Raw genomic sequence first — 21235 nt, 5'->3', positions numbered from 1 at the left:
TATCTTTTCAGAGGCCTCACCTTTTAATGAAATAACTGTGAAATGGGACTCAGTGGAGGCGTTTTTCCATTTCTATCTATAATCCCCTTTCCCATGTGACTAAGTCAGCAAAGGAATGGGTGGAGGGGCTGAAATGGGGGAAAAGAATTCCCTCCCTTTTGTGCAGAAATGCCACATAGGGAACTGAACCTTTCCCCATTTTTTATATATATTCATAGCTTGGAGGTTGGTTGTGGCAACTTGGTGGTGGGGCACTGATATCATATGCAAATGATCCCATTTGTGGATAAGGCACCCTTTGTCTGAGAACCCTACTTGGGAAAAGATAAGATCTGGGCTCCTTGTCCCAGCCTTGCTGCTGAGTCCCTCTGCTGTGGAGCTTGAAAGCAATACATGACCTTCTCAGTACATGCTTGTGCAGTTACCTCGTCCAGCCACACAGTAATTTCTTTTATCTCTGGATAAAATAACTCTCTCCTTCTCAGGGTAAAGCAAAGCTCTGCCATGTTTCTCGGTTGGGCTATGATAATCTGGGCTTTCTAGGAAAAGGTCACTTAGAGAAGTCGAAAGGATTCAAGGTTCATACCTTGTCCCCCTGAGCATATACAAGCCCAAGGTATGGGTTCCTCTGTTGCTCAGATTTTCAAAGCTTGCAAGCTCTGTGAACAGAAGACCAAATACCTGCGGAGGCAAGTGCATAGCAGCTGGCCAAGGTCAGCATCCCCACATTTTGAAGCGTGACCAAGATGGACTTCAGCCAGCTGACGTCCCCTCTAAACAGACCACTGGGGTGATTAAGCTAAGAGCATGTCCTTTAAATCAGATTTCTGCCATTGGAATCCTGGCACTCCATGTTGTGTGTGTGTGATTTCGCCCAAGCTACTTAACCATGTTAAGCTTGGGTTAACTCAGCTGTGAAATGGGATTAATAACCATACTAGATTCTTAAAAATCTTTGATAGGATTAAATGAGATAATGCATATAAAGTGCTTAGCATCATTCTGAATTTCTTTAGCTGTTATAAATTTTTGTGTTACATTTGATTTTATATCACTGGAACCTGGAAGAAAGCCTGACAGATGGTCTGTACAGAGTGACTACTCTCTAACCACATAGAGTTGAGATTTTTCTTTCATTCATTCATTCACATAGTCTATCCCTTCATTTGATGATGGCTATCATTTTTTTTTTCTTTTTAGGGCTGTACCCACAACATATGGAGCTTCCCAAGCTAGGGGTCCAATTGGAGCTATAGCTGCCAGCCTACCACAGCTACAGCAATGAGGGATCTGAGCCACATCTGTGGCCTACACCACAGCTCACTGAATGCCGGACCCTTAACCCACAGAGCAAGGCAGAGATCAAACCTGCGTCTTCATGGATACTAGTCAGATTCATTTCCCCTGAGTCAGAACGAGAACTCCTTGATGATGCTATGATGAATTCATTCTGTGTATCACACATACAGTAGGTATTTATGAGGTGCCTGCTGTGTCACACAGTGGTCTAGTTTATAACTCTCAGGACAAAACCTGCCCTCCACCTGTATTTGTAAATAAAGTTTTATTGGGACACAGCCACACCCATTCATTTGCATACTGTGTATGGCTTCTTTGTGCTATAACAACAGAGTTAAGTAGCTGTGACCAAGACAGACTGTATGACATTCAAAGCCTAAACTATTGACTCTTTGGCCCTTTATTTATTTATTTATTTTTTTATTTTCCCACTGTACAGCAAGGGGGTCAGGTTATCCTTACATGTATACATTACAATTACATTTTTCCCCCACCCTTTCTTCTGTTGCAACATGAGTATCTAGACAAAGTTCTCAATGCTATTCAGCAGGATCTCCTTGTAAATCTATTCTAAGTTGTGTCTGATAAGCCCAAGCTCCTGATCCCTCCCAGTCCCTCCCCCCCTATCAGGCAGCCACAAGTCGCTTCTCCAAGTCCATGATTTTCTTTTCTGAGGAGATGTTCATTTGTGCTGGATTTTAGATTCCAGTTATAAGTGATATCATATGGTATTTGTCTTTGTCTTTCTGGCTCATTTCACTCAGGAGGAGATTCTCTAGTTCCATCCATGTTGCTGCAAATGGCATTATGTCGTTCTTTTTTATGGCTGAGTAGTATTCCATTGTGTATATATACCACCTCTTCCGAATCCAATCATCTGTCGATGGACATTTGGGTAGTTTCCATGTCCTGGCTATTGTGAATAGTGCTGCAATGAACATGCGGGTGCACGTGTCTCGTTTAAGTAGAGTTTTTTCCGGATAGATGCCCAAGAGTGGGATTGTGGGGTCATATGGAAGTTCTATGTATAGATTTCTAAGGTATCTCCAAACTGTTCTCCATAGTGGCTGTACCAGTTTACATTCCCACCAACAGTGCAGGAGGGTTGTCTTTGGCCCTTTAAAGGACAAGTTTCCCAACCCTTGTTTTAGATACAACAGATCAAATAACGCAGACAATAAGGTAATATCCCTGCTCTCATTACGGCTCGGACTAGAGACAATAAACTTGTGAATAAATGCATTTGCACCTACATACACAAACTATTAGTGATTAGTGCAATGAAAAAAAATAAGGAAGTATAAAAGAATACAGAAGAGCCAAGTGTAGGGCTGGGAGGAATATATTTTTTTTGTTATAGTTGATTTATAATGTTTTTTTAGTCTCCATTGTACAGCAAAGTGACCCAATCACACACAGTTCCCTGAGCTGTACAGTAGGACCCCAATGCCCATCCATTCCAAATGTAACAGTTTGCATCCACCACCCCAAATTCCCAGTCCATCCCACCCCTCCTCCTCCCCACCAGCAACCGCAAGTCTGCTCTCTAAGTCCATGACCTGTTTCTGTTTTTGAGATAGGATCATCTGTGCCATATTTTAGATTCCACATATAAGTGATATCATATTTTTAGGTTTCTTATTTAAATATCTCCAATATCAGATTAGAAGTTTAGAGTTTCTCTTTAGTAATTTATTTACAAGATAATTTTCGACAGCAAAGCAAATAGTCACTGTCTCATGGGATCTCACTGGCATTCAAACACCAGCCCAGGCTGCAGATAAATCCAGATGTGGGCTACAAAAAAAAGCTGGTTTGGAGAGACCTCATAGCCATTATCGCGAGATTGATAGAGGACCACTTGGCTTTTGATTGATGGGTACATGCTTTTGCTCAGGAGGATTCCCCATGTGGTGAACAGTGAGCGCATCAAGGAAAGAGGAACTGCAGACGTGGCCCTCTTTCAGCCTGGTTCTCTGTAGACAAGACTAAATTGAAAAGTATCCATTCTACAAACAAAAAAGAAGTCTCTGGGGCCCTCAAGAGCTGATGAAAAGAGAAGAAGTAGGTCAGAGACGCAATGGAAGGTCTTCTACCCTGTGTCTTATTTTCAGTAGGGTTGTCAGCACCTCCTTTTTGTTAGACAGTCTGCTTGCTATGGTGCTGCAATGCAAGCAAGTTGCATTATTAACAAGGCTGTAGCAGGAAACAGGGAGCTTCCACAAAATTCTAGTGCCAGGGTCAGCAAACCTTTTCTGTAAAGAGCCAGACCATAAATATTTTATATTTTGCAGGTCTTAACGGCTTCTGCTACAAATATTCAACTCTTCTGTTGGAAGACTCCAGCAGCCTTGGACAATACATAAATGAATGAGCACAGCTGTGGGCCAATAAAACTTTATTTAAACAACCAGAGAGAATTGGACCTGTGAGCTGTGGTTTGCCAGCTCCTGTCCTAGTGCCCCTTTCTCCTCTGCAGGTGTGTTCATCAGATTAATCAGGGAGCATGTGCCATACATATAGGCTTTGTCTTCTTTGTTCTGATCTAATGACCCATGTACAAAAGCTCCTATAGATAGCCATTGTATTCCAGGCTATGCATATAACCCACAGAATCTCAGTAATGGTGAAACAAAAGTGGATCTCTTGTTTATGAGTCTATCATGGCTCTGGACGACACTTCATGGGGTGATAGGGTGATTCCATCTGATGGAGGCACCATCAGCCTGTAGCTTCACTTTCTGGAACACACAGCCTTCTAGGTTGCTTTGGTTGAGAAAGACCAAGAGTGGAAGGTCTTGTAACAGCAGTTAAATGACTTGGTCACTAACAGTTTGGCCATAGCTCAACCAGCTTCAAGGAGATATCAGATGTGCTCTTCCCATGTGCCCAGCAGGAGGGGAGCTGGATCTGGATGAGCCTGAGAAGGTTTTGTTCCATCAGTTGATTTGATTGTGTAATTAATTGGTAATCAACAAAGACACTGTGTGAAATTTACAGAGTTAAGTTGTTCACATCAATTTTCCACTGGGGGGAATCTGAAAGACAACACTCTCTAGACGTAGGGTCAGACACTCCTTACTGTATCATCTTCTTGTAGTGGATGTTAAAAAACCATTATCAGTATTGTTAATTCCAGGCCTGACCTTGGAATATATCTCTGTCCTATAAAAATCAAGCGTGGTCATGCCTACCAAATGTCTCTTGACTTCGGAGTTTACTTGTTTTTCACTAAGTTATGCTTAGTGAACATATCTCTTCACTTCCTATACGGATCCAGTCTGGTTGACTTTACCAGTTTGGTTAACAAGACCGTAAATAATAATCCAGCCTCTCTTTGTTTATGGCTAACAATACTGGCCCATTATAATTTTCTATGGCGGCCCATATGGTGAGTAATAAACTAACTAATAAAACTGCCACATGGAGGATAGGTCTGCTTTTATTTTTATGGTTGTTTCTTTAATCTGATACATAATTAATGTACAAGGTTCAACTTTTTTTTTTTTTTTTTTTTTTGGTCAGTTCCCAGTTTACTTGATACATTCTGAAGTGTTCATTTTCTTGATGCCTTTGTGGGTAGGAGGGTAGGATAAAACTACAGAGCTTTTTAGATGGAAAGATGCTTAACCAGAATTTTTTTGCAAAGGAAGACACTTAAATTAGCTTTGCTTTCAGAGTTCATTTCCATTGAAAATATAAAGTGATTCTACATTCAGACTCTCTCTCAAAGCACCTCTCCCCACTTACTTAAGAGACCACAGTTCTAAAAATTTTCTCCTTGGAGAATAATTTTCTCTGCCTTCCATCTCTCTCAATGATTTGCTCAGTCTTCACAATTTGTCTGGTGCTTTCTTGAACTGATTTATGATTCACCAAAATCTGTAGGAGAATTTGCCAGGCTGCAGACCAATTGATTATGTTTGCTGTTGGACCAATCTGTTAGATGCTGGCGTTTCCATTTTGTCAGAGGTTTTAAATATAATGTGCACAGGTGTTTCACTTTTGTTTTTCTTAAGTACCAGGCTGACCACCCAAGGATGATTCCAACAACAACAAAAACCAAAAATTCATTGGAGGTGCCTTATCCTTTGTACACAAAACCTTTGAAAAAATTACCATTTCACCAGAAATTTTGCACAGGGCTTGCTTCTTTTAGGAAAAAAAAAAATCCTGTGTTCTGTCCACCACACCCTCAATACCCATGGTATTCTGTTTTGCAGCATTATTATTATACCGTAATAATAACAGTAAAACAATACTATCCAGATGACAATAGCAGTTCTTCTCATAGCACTTACTATCTGCCACACAATCTTTTAATGTACTTTACATATATTCACTATTTAAATTCCAATGTAATTCTGCAAGGAGGGAAGGTGCTATTCTTCTTTCCATTTTTTTCAGGTAGGAAGCTGAGGTTCAGAGAGGTTAAGTAAGTGACTGATGTACCACACAGCCGGACAGGAGCAGAGTTTCTGGAAGCCTGTCTTCTCATGATGGGACACTCCTCTCATCAGATATGCAGGGCAGGGCAAGTCCCTACATTGAAAAGGCTTGTTTTTGGAAAGCCAAATCATAAACTTGTTTATGCACTGGTATTGATTTACCTGGTAGAGCCCTTTGATTTTACTGGATAGTACTTCATAGGCTGATAGATGAGGTGGCATGAAGGGTAGTGACACTATTTTCTTCCCTTGCCTGTAAAAGGTGAGATAGTTCCCTGCGGTGTTAGAAAGGATTGCAAGAGATTTGCTTGGGGAAAATCATCTTTCCCTACACTCCTCTGCTCCATTTCTACTGTGAGTTATTATGACCAAAAAAAAAAAAAAAAAAAAAAGCCAGGATACTTGCTTCAAGGTGAAAATATTTAGGCAAAATATGACCACAGGGAAGGTTTATTTTAAGCATCATGGTTAAAAAGAAGTATGTGTCAGGTTTATGATTTTATGCTTAAGGTTCATCACAATGCCGTAAAGCATTGGTTGGAAAACTTTTTTTCCTATAAAGGGCAATATATTAAATATTTAGGCTTGTGGACTGTACCCTCTCTGTCATAACTACTCAACTTTGTAGCAAAAGAGGTCACAGGCAATGTGCAAATGAGTGTGGCTGTGTGACAATAAATCTGGCATTTTCGACAGTAGGCGGAAAGACAGATTTCATCCTCAGTCCATAGTTTACTGACCCCCTAATGGAAAGGAGTGGCCAGGGGTTTTGAACAGAGTGTTTCCATTCTGCCTACTATTTTTCAGCCAGACGGCCTTGGAAGAGTCATTGAACCTCTCTGAGCTGCCATTTCTCAGCTGCTAAGCGGGAAAATGCTACTTACAGCGCGCCATGGTCATGAGAAATGAATGAATAAGTATTGAATGCATGAAGGACCAGAATCAGTAAAAGAAATACCATTCCATCCTTTTCTGCCCTCTCCAAACTCCTTTTTCTTCTTTGTCTCCCTACCCTCTTTCTTGCTCATTGGTTAGTAAGGGATCAGAGTATGACGGCCTGAGAATTTTAGAGTGCTTTTATTTATTTATTTATTTATTTTTTTGGTTATACTAATATTACAAAAGTATTTCTCCTTGCAGAGGAGAGCTTTCCGAAAAACTGCATGCAAAATGGTTTCGAAATAGTTGCTAGGAAAAGAAAGATCTCAACCGTCACAGTATGAGGAAGAAAGGGGTTAATTCCTTTGGCCAGAGGTGGTGAGTGGATGAAGAGACCATCATCCATCCTACTCGTCCACCATCCATGGCTCACATCACTAGATGATCACAACCTTTTTCACAGAGGAACTGATTAAAAATTCAGAAGTGTGTTCATGGCAGATTTTTTTTAGTTACCACTAATGGTTTGTAGTTGTCTCATAAGATGAAATTTATTAGGTATCTTTGACCTAGATAATTAGCTTTGAGGGTCAGAGAGTTTGAAACATTCCTCAAATTATGAACTATGTGAAGCCGTTGAAGAGTAGACATTTCCCTGTTTTGTAAGCAGTGACATTCTTCTTCAGGGACCTTAGCTTGAATGCTGAGGTCACAGATTTAAAAAAAAAAAAAAAACAAGTAAAAAGATCTTCCTCCCTCCTTGAAGCCTGATTTTTTTTTTTCATGACACAATCTCACAATTAAACTCGGTAAGATCTCTCATTTTCTTGGCCTCAAAAGGCTTAGCAGCAGCTGAATATCTGCTCTCATTTCTTGTTCTGCAAGCTTTTTGCCCATTTCCTGATATGCTATGGTGAGCTGTGGGATAAGAGGGAGTCCTAATTCTTCTTGGTGAAAAGAACAGAAATTCGTTTCAGGCTCCCTTAAGTGAAGAGGGAGACTTTTGTTTGAAAACATTCCGAAGATGCCAAGAGGATACCAGAGGAGGGAGAGAAACAGGACACGCCTTGCCAGGAAACTGGGAGCAGGAAAGGCAGCAGCACCATGAACAGCAACTCATCATTTTCTCTGTGAGGCATGGCCCACCTATCACATTTTACCTTTCTTCCCCACTTTGCACCTTGTGCACACTCCTTCTGAATACTCTCCCCAGATCCTTGCGTCGCTAGTTTATTTATGGTAATTGCCTTTCAGCACACATGTTCCCTCTTCCAAAGGTCTTCCCTGGCCATACCAATCACATGATAGGATCGTAAATTATCTTCCGTTCTTTAGTCACTCATTTACCATATGCTTCCCCTCTTAGAACCTAAGTTCCTACAAGCAAAGATGGATTGAAAGCAAGGCTTTACACATTCTAGGCACAGAGAAATGTTTTCTGCATATGTAAAAGTATAACCAAGAGAATGGCCCTCTTAATTCCAAATTCTCTAGGAGAGAGAAGTAAATTGGCATAGTTGAGGAGTTCCTGTCATGGCTCAGGGGTTAACAAACCCGACTAATATCTGTGAGGACACGGGTTCGATCCCTGGCCTCGCTCAATGGGTTAAGGATCCAGCATTGCCATGAACTGTGGTGTAGGTTGCAGACATGGCTCAAATACCATGTTGCTGTGGTCATGGCTACAGCTTCAACTCGACGCCTAGCCTGGGAAGCTCCATATGCCACAGGTGTGGCCCTCAAAAGACAAAAGACAAAAAAAAAATTGGCCCAGTTGAGGTTGGTATCCAAACATGGTCCCATTAATTGAGAGCCAGTGGGTTGATTCACACAGGCCAGGTATTTATTATAGGTGTATGTGCCTGAGGGGAGATAGACTTGTTTTGGGAAGACATCATGGACTAGGAAGATATATCCTCCAATAACTACAAGTCTGTGTGCTTGTGAGTTTGCAGAAGTTCGTGAAGGTAGGGAATTACTCTCCTTAAATTTAGAGGAAGAAGCAGGGGTAATTTTTTTGTTTAAAGTTTTGTACCAGCATTTGAGGCCCACTGGACATCTTGAATCAAAGACGTTTATTTACTGTTGTTAAATAATTAAGCATTCAGAGGTCAATTCAAAGTTTAGATACAACAGATGCTTTGTGCTCCCTCCTCCATTTACTCTTTCAATACTTCCAAGTAAAGAGTGTGTGTGTGTGTGTGTATGTGTGTGTGGTGTGTGTGTAAATGCACACAGGTGTGTTTATTTTGTTTCCAGGTTCCCAGAAGCCTGTGTTAATGATTCCATAGGGTCCTGAAGCAGGAAGATGTGTACTCAGGATACAGGACCAAATGGTAGTTTCCGGGCAGGAGTCATAGAAGAGATGGCTCACCCAGAAAGCAGGCTAGGGCTTAGCATTACTCCAGTTTATGCAGATCTTTTCATCATCTTTCAGTTTTGTTCAATAGGGAGATACTTAGCACTTCCTATGTCAGGTGTAGTTTTAGGTGTGAAGATTATCTGTCTCCGCTCATACCAAGCAGCTATTCTAATCTGGGGAGTAGTTCAAAAGAGACTGAGATAAAGAATAAGTAAGCCAGTAAAAGAGAGGATAAAATTTCAGTTGCGATGGGGTCATTAAGAAAATTAAATGGATGGTGAGAAGTGGAATGCCTAGGGGTGGTGCAGATGCCTAGGGATGGCTGGCAGCCTGGTGGGGCAAGAAAGCCATGATCTACAATGGGAGCCTCAGCATGAGAAGGCGTGTGTGTGTGTGTGTGTGTGTGTGTGTGTGTGTGTGTGTGTGATCATTGGCAGAGAAGGGCAAGGTGGCTTGAAGAGCAGGAAAAAAATAAAATAAAAAGCTCCAAGAACCAGAGGGAGAGAAGAAGGATGGAGGAGAAATAGATCAAGGAAATCTTTGCTCATGCAAAGGCAAAGGAATTTAGTCTCAGAGCAATAGAAAGCTGTTGGAGTTGTCAGAGAGAGAACATCATTCACGTGATAATTTTTATAGGAATTTTGTGGAGAGTGGACTGCAGAGAGGATGCAAGCGTGGAAGCAGAGGGGTGAGTTAGGAGGCTTTAGCAGAATTCCAGGGGAGAGATGATGGTGATTACAGTATATGGGCAAACTCACCTTATGACATAGGGCATTGGTTCTGCTGTGTCATGTGCAGGTTCTTACCTCCCTGTGGTTCCCCATGGACTCAATCTCATGATCAAAGATTAACGAAGTTATCCAAGTTTGGTACCTTTAGAATACCTTTAAAACCATTCTTGCTGGGTTAGCCACAGTATGAAAACTAAGAGTCCCAGGGAGTTCAAATTATACAGGTCCTGATCCCATGGGTATAAAGAGATATGAACCGTCCACCTGAACTCTTTGTGAACTCTTGTGAAACTTCAATTTTTAAAGAATTTGAGCAAGGAGGAGCTGTAGAAAGAGCTTGAACTTTTACAGTCAGAACAGCCTTGAGCCCAAGTTTCTGTACATCTGCTTATCCACTAAAAACCTTAAACAAGATCCTTGACTTCTAAGCATGTATGCGTGTTTAAGGGGATACTAATTAACAACATGAATAATGCTTCCTCATAATTATTATTTAATAATAAGTATAAGAATACTTGCACTGGGATACATGTATGCTTGAACCTTTATAAATTTATTTCTTTGAAGCATAACAGTGACCCCTGATATGCATATGAATGCACCATCCTGCACATAAGGAAATTGAGCCTTAGATTAAATAATGCATTTGAAATCATGCAGTAAGTCGAGGAATGTCCATTGAGTTGATCTCATTTTATCCATGTAACAATGGGATATTATGGGATAGTGGATGGAAACACAGGGTCCAGCTTCAGCCAGAATGGGTGCACGATGACTTTCGTGTTACCTATCTCTCTGCAGTTTTCAAATATTTTGCCACAGAATTAATTCTAAGGAAAGTCAGTTGAAGGAGGTGTTTGTGTATAGTTTTTTCCCCCTAATGATTCCACTGTACCCTTGAGCATTTCCGTGTTTGTGTTTAATCACAGCATCTCAGCCATGATGTTTCTGACAGGTAATTTCCTTAATGCATTTGACAGAGATGGATTGCATGGAAGTCCATTGGAGTCCATGCTTTTGTCTGCAAGCGATGAGACTAGATTAGAGCTATCTGGCTCTACTGCCTCTGATGCTATTGCATCCTAATAATTCCCAGGATAACATGGATCATCTTTGTGGACACACACATTCTCGGCCAGATGGGACACACCAGTTTGTAAGAAACCCTGCCACTTTTATTACACCTTGAGAAACATCTGGGCTGATATGTATGTGTCAGAATCATAAATCAGTTTAGTCCTCTGAGATGGTCCTAGTTATGCAGTGTATCTTCAGATACACTTTTTTTCTTTTCCCTGCTCAGGCTGAAAGTGTTAAATGATGAACACACATGTCAAGCTATTGGATTCCTTTTGCAATTGTAAAGTCTCTAGGTTGGCAAGTAAAGATCTAAGCATCAGCAAGGCTCACAGGAGCTTGGTGAAGAGCAAGTGATTCACGTTTCATGGCATTTCTTCCCTTGGTACCAACAAACCCAATACATTCTCAGGCAAAGATGCAAATGCCCAGTGGAGCCTCACTTCATGACCCTTTCTCCTCCTGCCATCAAGTATTTAGCAGCTGTTAGCCCCTATGGTTTGGGAGTGTGCATTAATATAGATCAAGGGGCCAGAGAGTCAGGGTCGGGATCTCTGATGCCCGTGGGAAACACAAATGCTGTTATTTCACAGAATATCCTTTAGGCTATTCCTGTCACTGGCTGTCAGCCGGCACACTCCAGAGTAGCATCATGGTGCATCAAAAATAGATTCTGTTGTTGCCAGTCAACTCATAGTACTTAACATTGGAACTGCTCAGAACCTATCTTGTGTTTCCATTCCCACAGAGAAGGTGGTTCTGGTCTTTTTTTTTTTTTTTTTTTTTTGTCTTTTTAGAGCCACATCCAAGACATTGGATGTTCTCAGGCTAGGGGTCGAATCAGTGCTGCAGCAGCCAGCCTACCCCACAGCCACAGCAACACCAGCTCTGAGCCGTGTCTGTGACCTACACCACAGCTCAGGCAATGCCAGATCCTCAACCTACTGAGCGAGCCCATGCTCATGGATACGAGTTGGGTTCCTTAACCCGTGTCCTCATGGATACTAGTCAGGTTCATTACCACTGAGCCGCGATGGGAACTCCTGTTCTGGTCCCTTTTTAGAAAATTTTTATTAAATAAACCATCACATACATAAGAAAGGAGAAAGAGTAATGCAGTGGGCATCGTACACTCAAATTGGGATTTAGGAATTGACAAGATCTGCATAACCACTTGAAAGCAGGTTTCCACACATCCTGAAGCTTACCTCTAAATACGAAAGAAAAAAAAATAAAAAACATTTTATTCTATAGAAAATCCTGATGACATTATTGCAACTAACACCATTAATTTTAATCCATTCTATCATCAGATACCCAGTGTATATTCAAAGTTACTCAGCAGTCCCCCAAAATATCCTTTATAGCTTATTTTTGTAACATAGCTATCTAGTCACTTTGAACTCCTGAAATTGCATGTAAAGAGGGGAGGGGCAGGTGGCATAGGATAGGACATAAATATTTAAAGTGTTTTTTTCTTTATAATGCATGCACCCTTCCCCAGTCCTTCTGAGAGATTATCAATCACTTAAAAATTTATGCAAAGTCTGGGAGTTCCCGTTGTGGTGCAGTGGAAATGAATCTGACTAGGAACCCTGAGGCTGAGAGTTCAATCCCTGGCCTCAGACAGTGGGTTAAGGATCTGGCTTTGCCGTGAGCTGTGGTGTAAGTCGCAGACATAGCTTGGATCCTGCGTTGCTGTGGCTGTGGTGTAGGCTAGCAGCTGTAGCTCCAATTGGACCCCTAGCCTGGGAACCTCCATATGCCATGGGTATAGACCTAAAAAAGCAAAAATATATATATATATGTATATGCAAAGTCTGAAAAAGTAGTGCATATATAATTTGGCACTATGGAAAAGCCCTTTTATATTTATGGAAATAGGAGTTCCCTGGTGGCCTAGCAGTTAAGGGTTTGGCATCACTGTGGCTAGGGTTCGATCCCAGGCCTGGGAACTTCTGTGTGCCATGGATGCAGCCAAAAACAATTATGGAAACAAACATGGCTCCAGAAAAAAATATATATTTATCAGCATTTTGGCTAATGATGAAAAATTAGAAAGACCTTAAATTTCTGACATAGAAAACTGGCTAATTTATGGTGGTCATATTAGAAGATGCTCACTGTATGTTGTCAGGTCACCAAAGCAGATTCTACAACTGTATGGGCAGAATCACAGCACTTGAAGAATTAGCTCACACACAGAACAAAAATCTTGAAAAAAAAATGTTTTTGGTGTGCTAACCATAGTCATCTTTAGCTAGTGGGATTATAAGCCATCTCATTTCATTTTAGTTTTCCTTTCGTTTTTACCATTTTCCGCATGAAACGTGGCATATTTTGGGGATTGCGTTGAAGTATTTTGATGAATCAGCTAACTCAGCAAGAGATGTGTTGTCTGATGGGAAGAGAAAGCAGAGGTGTAAGTGTCATGGGATACACACCTTCACGCCGTGTATTCAGCATAGGGTCCTGAGAGGGACCACAGCTGCTAGGCTGGAGAAGGTAGCACAAGGGTTTCAGGTAAAATGAAGAAGCCAGGGCACGTTTTCCGGGATTTCCTTCGGCCCTGTAAGTCTTGCATTACCAGTGCTTTCATGTGGTCTGAGTAGGGTTTCATTAAAAACCCTAAAGTTGAAATTTGCATTGTAATTAGTTTCCAAATGCCATTTGGAGGAAGCTTTTACTGCATGTTCCTGAGGTCTAATATGGACCCTAACTGAAGAAGAATGTTTTGGGGTGGGTGTGTGTGTGTTTTCTCCCACCCCATTCCCTGAATGCTCTTTTAGGTTCCAAGCAAAAAGACCACACCTCACTGAAGACTTGTCCAATGAGCACTGGCTCATCTACCACTTTCATCATTTTTCTCCTGGGGTGCTCCTGTCCCCATGGATTTGGGGCTCTGATGCAGCCTTTTCCATCACGATGGAACATAGGACCGTGAGAGATGGTGCAAGGCATTCTACAAGGGTACAGAGGAATGATATTGAGTTGACCGTTGAAAATACAAATGTCAGAAGGCCCTGTTCTGCGGAGGTCTCAGGACACGAGTCCTCGAGGTTGAGGACTCTGCCCATTTGAAAGCAAAGTCTGCATTCTGGGAGGGGGTCTCTCCCACCTCTTTTCCCTGCACATTCCAGCTAAAAGCTGGAAATGGAGGGGCTGACCGGTCAACCCCAGGCATTGCCCCATCCATAGAGATGCATCTGGCTTGGGGTGACCAGATGCATTGCTTGGGATTTTGTGTCATATCTGAACTATCCCCCTCTTCCTTGCCAACCCCCTCTTCTCACCATAATTAGGAATTAAACTGTTGTTTGACAGCAGGGTGTCCTTGGACTTGGGAAGGGGTAGAGTGGGGTGGGGACACGATAGGGGATCAGAGGGAGAAGAAAAGTCTCCAGTTGGTTGAAAAAGAGAGCAAATGTTAGAGTATGGGGAGGCTTCCAGGAAATGGTTGAGCAGAGACCAGTAGCAGGTCGTTAGGGACTGGAAGAAGCTCTCTGACACTGCAAAGGTCATAACCGCAGCCTGGGAAGCAAGATACACCATCCCAGGAAAGGTAGGTTCAGGAAGCTCTGGCCAGAGGCACTTTGAGACTTTAGGGCATCTGAAGGATATTGAGTGACTTCTAGTTGATGAAGTCTAGGAGGATGGCATCTCCAGGCTCACATGGATTCAGGTAGTTTCCCAGTTCCAGGAATGTATTGCTCCCATTCCAAAACACCTCCCCCCGCCACTCACGCACACACCAGAGGACAGAAGGCACGCTGCGAGACATAATCACCTGTATCTCATTACTTCTTAACATATAAACTAGCCTCTCACAAGAAGAAAGATACTGGAGATTGTAAATTACCGAGACAGCGTAGATCAGCGGTCTGCATGATTCTTAGACACCCACAGACAATCTTCTGCAAAACTTTCCCAAGGCATTACGTGAATAAAGTTTTTTTTTTTTCTTTCCTCCAACTTTCTGGAAGAATCTACTCTAGTCAAGCTACATCCTGATCACCTATGTGTCTGGAATGACCTCCAACCCAAATGTAGAAGCAAAAAGGACCGTTAGTCTAAGAGGCATGGAAGACCATTGAGCAGAACATCCATTCGTGACCCAAATGTAGAGTTCTCTATTGAGTAATGACAAAATCCCTAGACTTCTTTGAAGGCTGCTAAAGAACAGAACACCACTGCTAAACTTGTGCAGTTAGCACACATTTAAATCTATTTCTTAATAGTTTTCATTTAAAGTCCTTCTGGCCAGAGCTAACCGCCCGTGTTGGTTGTTACCCTTTGTAAGCATTGATGCTTCTCCCTCTTCAATTTATTCCCAAATGAGATTTTTGACTTCCCAGCCAGGTACTTTTTCCTTTTTCCGAATGAAACTCTGATCTCTAAATGGAGAAAAGACTTGTTGCCGAGGGGGAGGGGCAGGGAGTGGGATGGACTGGGAGTTTGGGGTTGGTAGATGCCAACTCTTGCATTTGGAGTGGATAAGCACTGAGATCCTGCTGTAGAGCTCAGGGAACTCTAGTAGTCCCTTATGATGGAGGATAATGTGAGGAAAAGAATGTATATGTATGTATGACTGGGTCACTTTATAGCAGAAATAGGACATGTCAATCAACTATAATGAAAAAATAAAAATCTTCAAGAAATAAATAAATGATGAGCTAAGAGGGGTAAAAAGTGACCTAAGTTGGAAGGGAAAATTGAGAAGTTTGGGCATTCAGCATGGTCCAGAGGTTAGTACCATGTGAAGCATCGTAACAGCAGTCAGGAAGGGTGTATGGTCCTTCTGGCCGCGGTAGTCCCTGCTGGGTACAGTAAGTTGTTTATTGGGGCATCCAGAGTTCCTCATTTCTGCTGGATCACTAATTTGTTTTAAGAGTTTGAATAGACGTGACTACGCACACATGTGCTAAACAAAGCTTGGCTATGCTTCAGCAGATAGTCAGTGTTCAGAGAATCATGAACAATGCTTTTTGGAAAAAAATATATATATGAGAATTTCCAGGCTTCTACCCAATCTTCTCAATTAAAACCTTGAGGAAGGGGCTCGGGGCTGTATATTGCCTGCCCCCACTCCTCCTACCCACGCAGGATGCTGATCATCAATTCAGTTTGGGGACTCCAAGGGTATGTTGAGAGCATTATGAAACTGTGATTCACAACCTAAAGGGAAATCCATCTTCATTCTTCACCAGCAAACTTACCGTGTTCTCTTCCTCAGGAAATCCCTCTCACCCCCTCCTGTTTTTTAATATGGAACTTTGTCATCGGAATGGATTTCCTCAGTCTTTAATATTTGATTGGAGAACTAATTCCGGTCATGGTACATCAGAAAGCTGCTTTTTTCCCCTCCTCTTTCTAATAAGGACTATAATCCGTTGCTGCAAAAAAAAAAAAAAAAAAAAAAAATCTCTACAGCATTTCCTGGGTGCTTTAGAATACGCTGTGACAAATGGCGTCTTGCGTTTTACCGTTGTCCTCATGGCTTGTAATACATCGTTTAATGAATTGATCACAGCGGAATGTAAAGATGAGGCAGCATTTATTTTGTATGTTATATTGTATATAATTTTTAGAGTTGACATTTATAACCATGGAGGCTGTTATTTTACATATCATCTTCAAACCATATCAGCCTAAAACACATTTAAATTTAATAAGCAAGTAGATTAGATTTGCTTTTAAGCTAGGCATATCATTACAGTGCGGGTTTCCGGCAGGAGGGCATTTTCACGATTAAATACTGTCTTTAGTCTTCTTAAAGAAACAAAAATTATAAAGACGGGGGTGAGAGCAGAAGCTGAAATAATTAAGCATGAAGTCCAAAGAATACCCTTCGACAGACCACGCTAAGGGGAGCCCTCTAACCATCGAGGCAAAAGAGTCCCGTTTGGTTTTATTAACCATCATCAGGCAACTTTGAGGCTGAATACAAGCCTTGGGAATGAAATGCAAATTCTGTAACAGGAACATCATTGTGATAATAATTTATTAAATTTCCCGAGCCGTCTCCCTCTGAGGAGGGCAGCACAACAGCCCTGGTGATTAATTTTCAACATCGTTTAACATTTTATTAGAGGGAAACAGTTTTTAATCTATCGATGCCCTTTCTGTGCAATTCCATGAACTGTTTTCAAAACCAGCGGGAAGAGAGGGGAAATGGAGGAGCAGGAAAGAAGGAATGGTGGCTCTTGCATCAAATGTCTCAGACTCTCTGGTGCTTGAAGGGCATTTTATGGTTCTAGCCTCATGGTGGTTGGCCGTCTTTCTTTCTTTCTTTCTTTCTTTCCAGGACTGCACCTGTGGCATATGGAAGTTCCCAGACAAGGGGCTGAATCAGAGTGGCAGCTGCCAGCCTATACCACAGTCACAACAACGCCAGATCCGAGCCACAGATGCGATCTATGCCATAGCTCAGAGCAATGCCATATCCTTAACCAACTGAGCAAGGCCAGGGATCGAACCCTCATCCTCATGGATACTAGTCAGGTTTGTTACCCCTGAGCCACAACGGGTACTCCTGGTTGGCATTTTTGTGAGAGAGTTTGCACAGTATCTGTAGAGAGAGTTAGTCTGAGGGGCTACAGTGAGGAAGTTGCTAGACTGGGGGACTTCTCAGAACCCCAGTAGGGCTTTGTTAGATGGGGGCTTCAGACTCCAAGGCTTACAGAGGCCAAGAAGCCCCGCTATGCAGGGAGTACAGACAAGGCAGGTGGTAAGGTGATCCAATTCAGCTCAACCAAATTCAGATGTTCTAGAATGCCATCTGCAAGGAGACGCAAGACAATAACAACAGAATGCAAGGTGAGACCTGGATGGGATCCTGGCACAGAATAGGGGGGAAAAAAATCCCAATATGATCTGCCATTTAGTTAACAGTATCGTATCAGCATTAACTTCCAGTTAATGCTGGGGGGGGGAGCCGAGGGAGAGACACGCAGGCATTCTCTGTACCATCTTGAAAGTCTTATTGCAAATCTCAAATTAGTTCCCGATGGAAACAGGCTTATCAGCAATCAAGGCAGTGGCGGGGAGGACATACAAAACATGCTAACAGAGAAGACCGAGGTCAAGGGTCACCTGCGGAAAACTTCCCATTCCCACGGGGACAGTCTCATACACTGTCTGAGAACGACCTGAAGCAGGGAGAGACGAGGTCTCATTTGCGTATGGATAGCTATCTTGCTGTTGGACAGTGCAATTGGCAAAAGAATGCCACCCTCCCCACAGGGAGGTCCCCATCCTACTCCCTGGAACCTGTGAATATGTTAGGCTACACGGCAGAAGAGAATTAGGAATGCCAATAAAAGCAATCCTGCTGAACAGATGACCTTCAGATGGCGAGAGGGTCCTGTATTATCTGGATGGACCCAATACGATTACAGCGGTTTTTGTCAGGAGAAGGGGAGGCCAGAGAACAGAGGGTGTCAGAGTGACGCTTTTTGAGAAAAACCTGACCAGCTGTCACTGTCTTTAAAATGGAAGGGAAGGGAGACGCGTGCCAAGAAGAGCAGGCAGCCTCTAGAATCTGGACAAGGCAAGACCACAGGTTCAACCCTAGAGACTACAGAAAGGAACACAGCCCCACCAACAACCTTTACTGTCTCTCAGTGAGACCTGCATCAGGTTTCTGAACTGCAGAGTGTAAGATAATAAATCGGTGTGGTTTTAAGCTGTTACATTTGTGATTTGTTACGGCAGCAACAGGAGACATGCACAGACAAGTCAAGAGAGCAGCAGATGCTTATATGCTTATATGGTCCTTAAATGTTATAGGCACTTGATGTGCATTATCTCCCTCAAGCCAATGAGGTCTCTATGTGGTACCCTGCATCATGGTTGAGGAGACTGAGCAGGGAGATGTGAGCTTGTCCAGTAGCACAGCTGGGGGGTAACAGAGCAGAGAATTAGGGATACGGAATCTGTGCTATGAAACAGCCACCCTGGGCAGGCAGTCCAGGGGCATTAGTACTATACTTTAGCATGGCAAGGGTGAGTGGAGATTATTGGTAGTACAATTTGTTTAAATACCTTAAAAATGGAAGAACGGTTGTCATGAGAAAGGGAGCATGAGAGATGGAAATTTTCTTGGAGAGTAACTAGAAAGATAAAATATTCTCATAGTTGAAAAGACAATAGTTTCTATCCTTTTAAAAAAGCATCAGTACATGTCTTTTGCACATCATAAATCCCATTCAATTATTATAGACTCAGGTGGCACAGAAAAATACTGTTAAATAAAATTAAATCAATTGTTTATCGAAGGGATTCTTCCCTTTTCAATTGTCTTTCCCACATCCCCGTTTATGCCAGAAAGAAAGTCCTTGTTTGGTTGGTGCTCAGCTGTCCTTAAACATCTTTCTACTATTTGAAGATCACCACTTTTAATAATTGACTGGAAGCCTGAGGCTCAGTGTCTGCAGGTAATGGTAACAAAATGTTAATAACTTAGGATGGTGTTGATAGTGTTGCATTTATTTTATGGTTACTCTATTTGGAATAAGCCACGTATTTTTTCTTTCCCATTTTTTGGTATTGATATAAAAGTCACCTTTTGAAAATAATGTGTTTTAGTGAAACCAAGTACATCATGGTAAAGATATTTTAAGCAGCTGATAGTTTATCATGATGACACAGGATGGCCATTTAGTGCCAGTGGCAGAAGAATGACTTCAATTTGGGAACATCTGGTTCTCTGGGGCTAAAGATCTCCAAGTGGCGACTCTATGGATAGAGACGTTTGTTACGAAAGCCCACAGCCGTCTTTTAATCCATTTTGTTTCCTGTCTCCTTGCGAAGAAATAAGTCATTTCATCGAATTCGGAAAGTAGAGACCTCAAGACAAACAGAACGTCTTTGCCACATTCCAATTTGATTCGAATTAACTCAACCCATTGTTCCTTAATTAGCCATTGATCATTCCACTAATACAAGCAACAATCCACCTAAAATACATATTTTCCTGAACTTTATTAAAAAGCCCTTGCTGTCTGTTCCTCTCATTTGAGTCAAGCCTGTCTTTGGACTTATATTGAGAGCCAAGCACATCCTCTGTGAATGGTCCAGCTTTCCCAGAGCATAGCCTGATGTTTGATGTTGGGAAAGAATGTCTCTTGCTCCTTCTCACTCATCCTCATACATCGTTTGTCACCTCATGGGCTTCCAGGTTATGGCTCCATGTTAGAATTTGGGTTGCACTGTCAACCCAAACAGATGCTTCCAATGAACTCAATGCAAACTTTTTGTCCACCATTCAAATTGTAGGTCAAGAAGATGAGTTTTGTTGCCCAGCATCCAGTATCTGCTACTATGTATTGAGGCAATGACTCAATAACAATGGTTTAGAAGAGTTAATCGCTACCTAAAAGGCTCACACTTTAAAGAAAGGTACCTGGCTTCCATCTCTTATCAGTGGATTACTGGCTGTAGCTTAGCCCCCACAATGTGCTTTTCCCTTCATTCTCAGTCTCATTGCTCCTTGTAGCAGGGTCTAAGGACTTTCTCTTAGGCTCTGAGAATCTAAAGAATCTGACTATCATCCTTCTCAGTCTCCCAGAGGGAGTTTTGAAACTTCTTTCATGATCATTTTTGTTTTGGTCTCTCTTCCTCCCTATCCTCATCCTCCTCTTCATCTTCTTTCTCCTTTTTTTTTTTTAATTCATCAGAAGAAAGCAAAGACACAGGCTTAGTCCAGTGATTTTAAGGGATACATCACTATGTCCCACAGCCAGAGTGGCAATAATAATAATACTAACAGTTAGAATGACTCACTCTATTTAGTGTTGCAAAATTACTGCTTTTGGTGCCGTAATTTCACTCTCACATTTCACTCTGAAGATCTTTCAGTGGATCTTTTGCCCAGCTTTTCTGAAGCCCTCTTCCCCTCTGTCCCTAGCCCCACTGACCACTCTTGCTCCACAAGACACAATCAGGAGGACTTCTTTTGTTCAGAACCATTGCCAGCTTTGGTAATGTAGGTATCTAAAGGTCCAAAGGTGCCAACATTTATTAACGTTGATGGATGTACCCACGATGTGCATGCTTTAAATGTGTGAGCTCACTTCACCCTGATGGCAACCCCTGGGAAGTGAATATTTTAATCCCCATTTTCAGAGGAATCCAGGATCCCTGCCTTCAAAAAAAAAGGCAGTGTTAGGAAGGGGAGACAGGAACGTAAAACTGAATGACATCTTTGTCTATGGGGGCGAAAGTCATGCTGAGACTTCGATGCTGAGAAGTGTGTCTTGGAAGGTGGGAGGAGACAGGTGATTCCTGGACAGGGTTTTGAGGGCGGGCAGGCATTTTTCAGGCAGGCAATGTGTGGAAGGATGTCTTAGGCAGAGAGGACCACACTTGCAAAGCAAAAGGGAAGTAGAATTCAGAGCCGAAGATAAATACGCAACACTAAATATAGTTAGAGTGGTGCT

The 21235-nt window shown here is 42.1% G+C and overlaps 1 protein-coding gene and 1 long non-coding RNA gene across 28 annotated transcripts in view; both read left to right on the top strand.

Annotated features, from left to right (window-relative positions):
* RBFOX1 (RNA binding fox-1 homolog 1) overlaps positions 1-21235 on the top strand; it is a 2264635-nt gene that overhangs the window by 1730548 nt on the left and 512852 nt on the right. The window lies entirely within an intron of this gene.
* LOC146404559 (uncharacterized) lies at positions 11562-15443 on the top strand. Its single transcript, XR_014840861.1, has 2 exons — positions 11562-11906; positions 12313-15443. It is a non-coding gene; the product is annotated as an uncharacterized LOC146404559 (long non-coding RNA).

The sequence above is a fragment of the Sus scrofa genome, chromosome 3 (genome assembly GCF_054392235.1).
Source record: "Sus scrofa isolate SSC_HxYL_T2T_F1_AM1 chromosome 3, Sscrofa_HxYL_maternal_Yorkshire_Landrace_v2.0, whole genome shotgun sequence".
In the NCBI taxonomy this organism is placed as follows: Eukaryota; Metazoa; Chordata; class Mammalia; order Artiodactyla; family Suidae; genus Sus; species Sus scrofa.
This window is presented reverse-complemented; position numbering and strand designations above follow the sequence as displayed.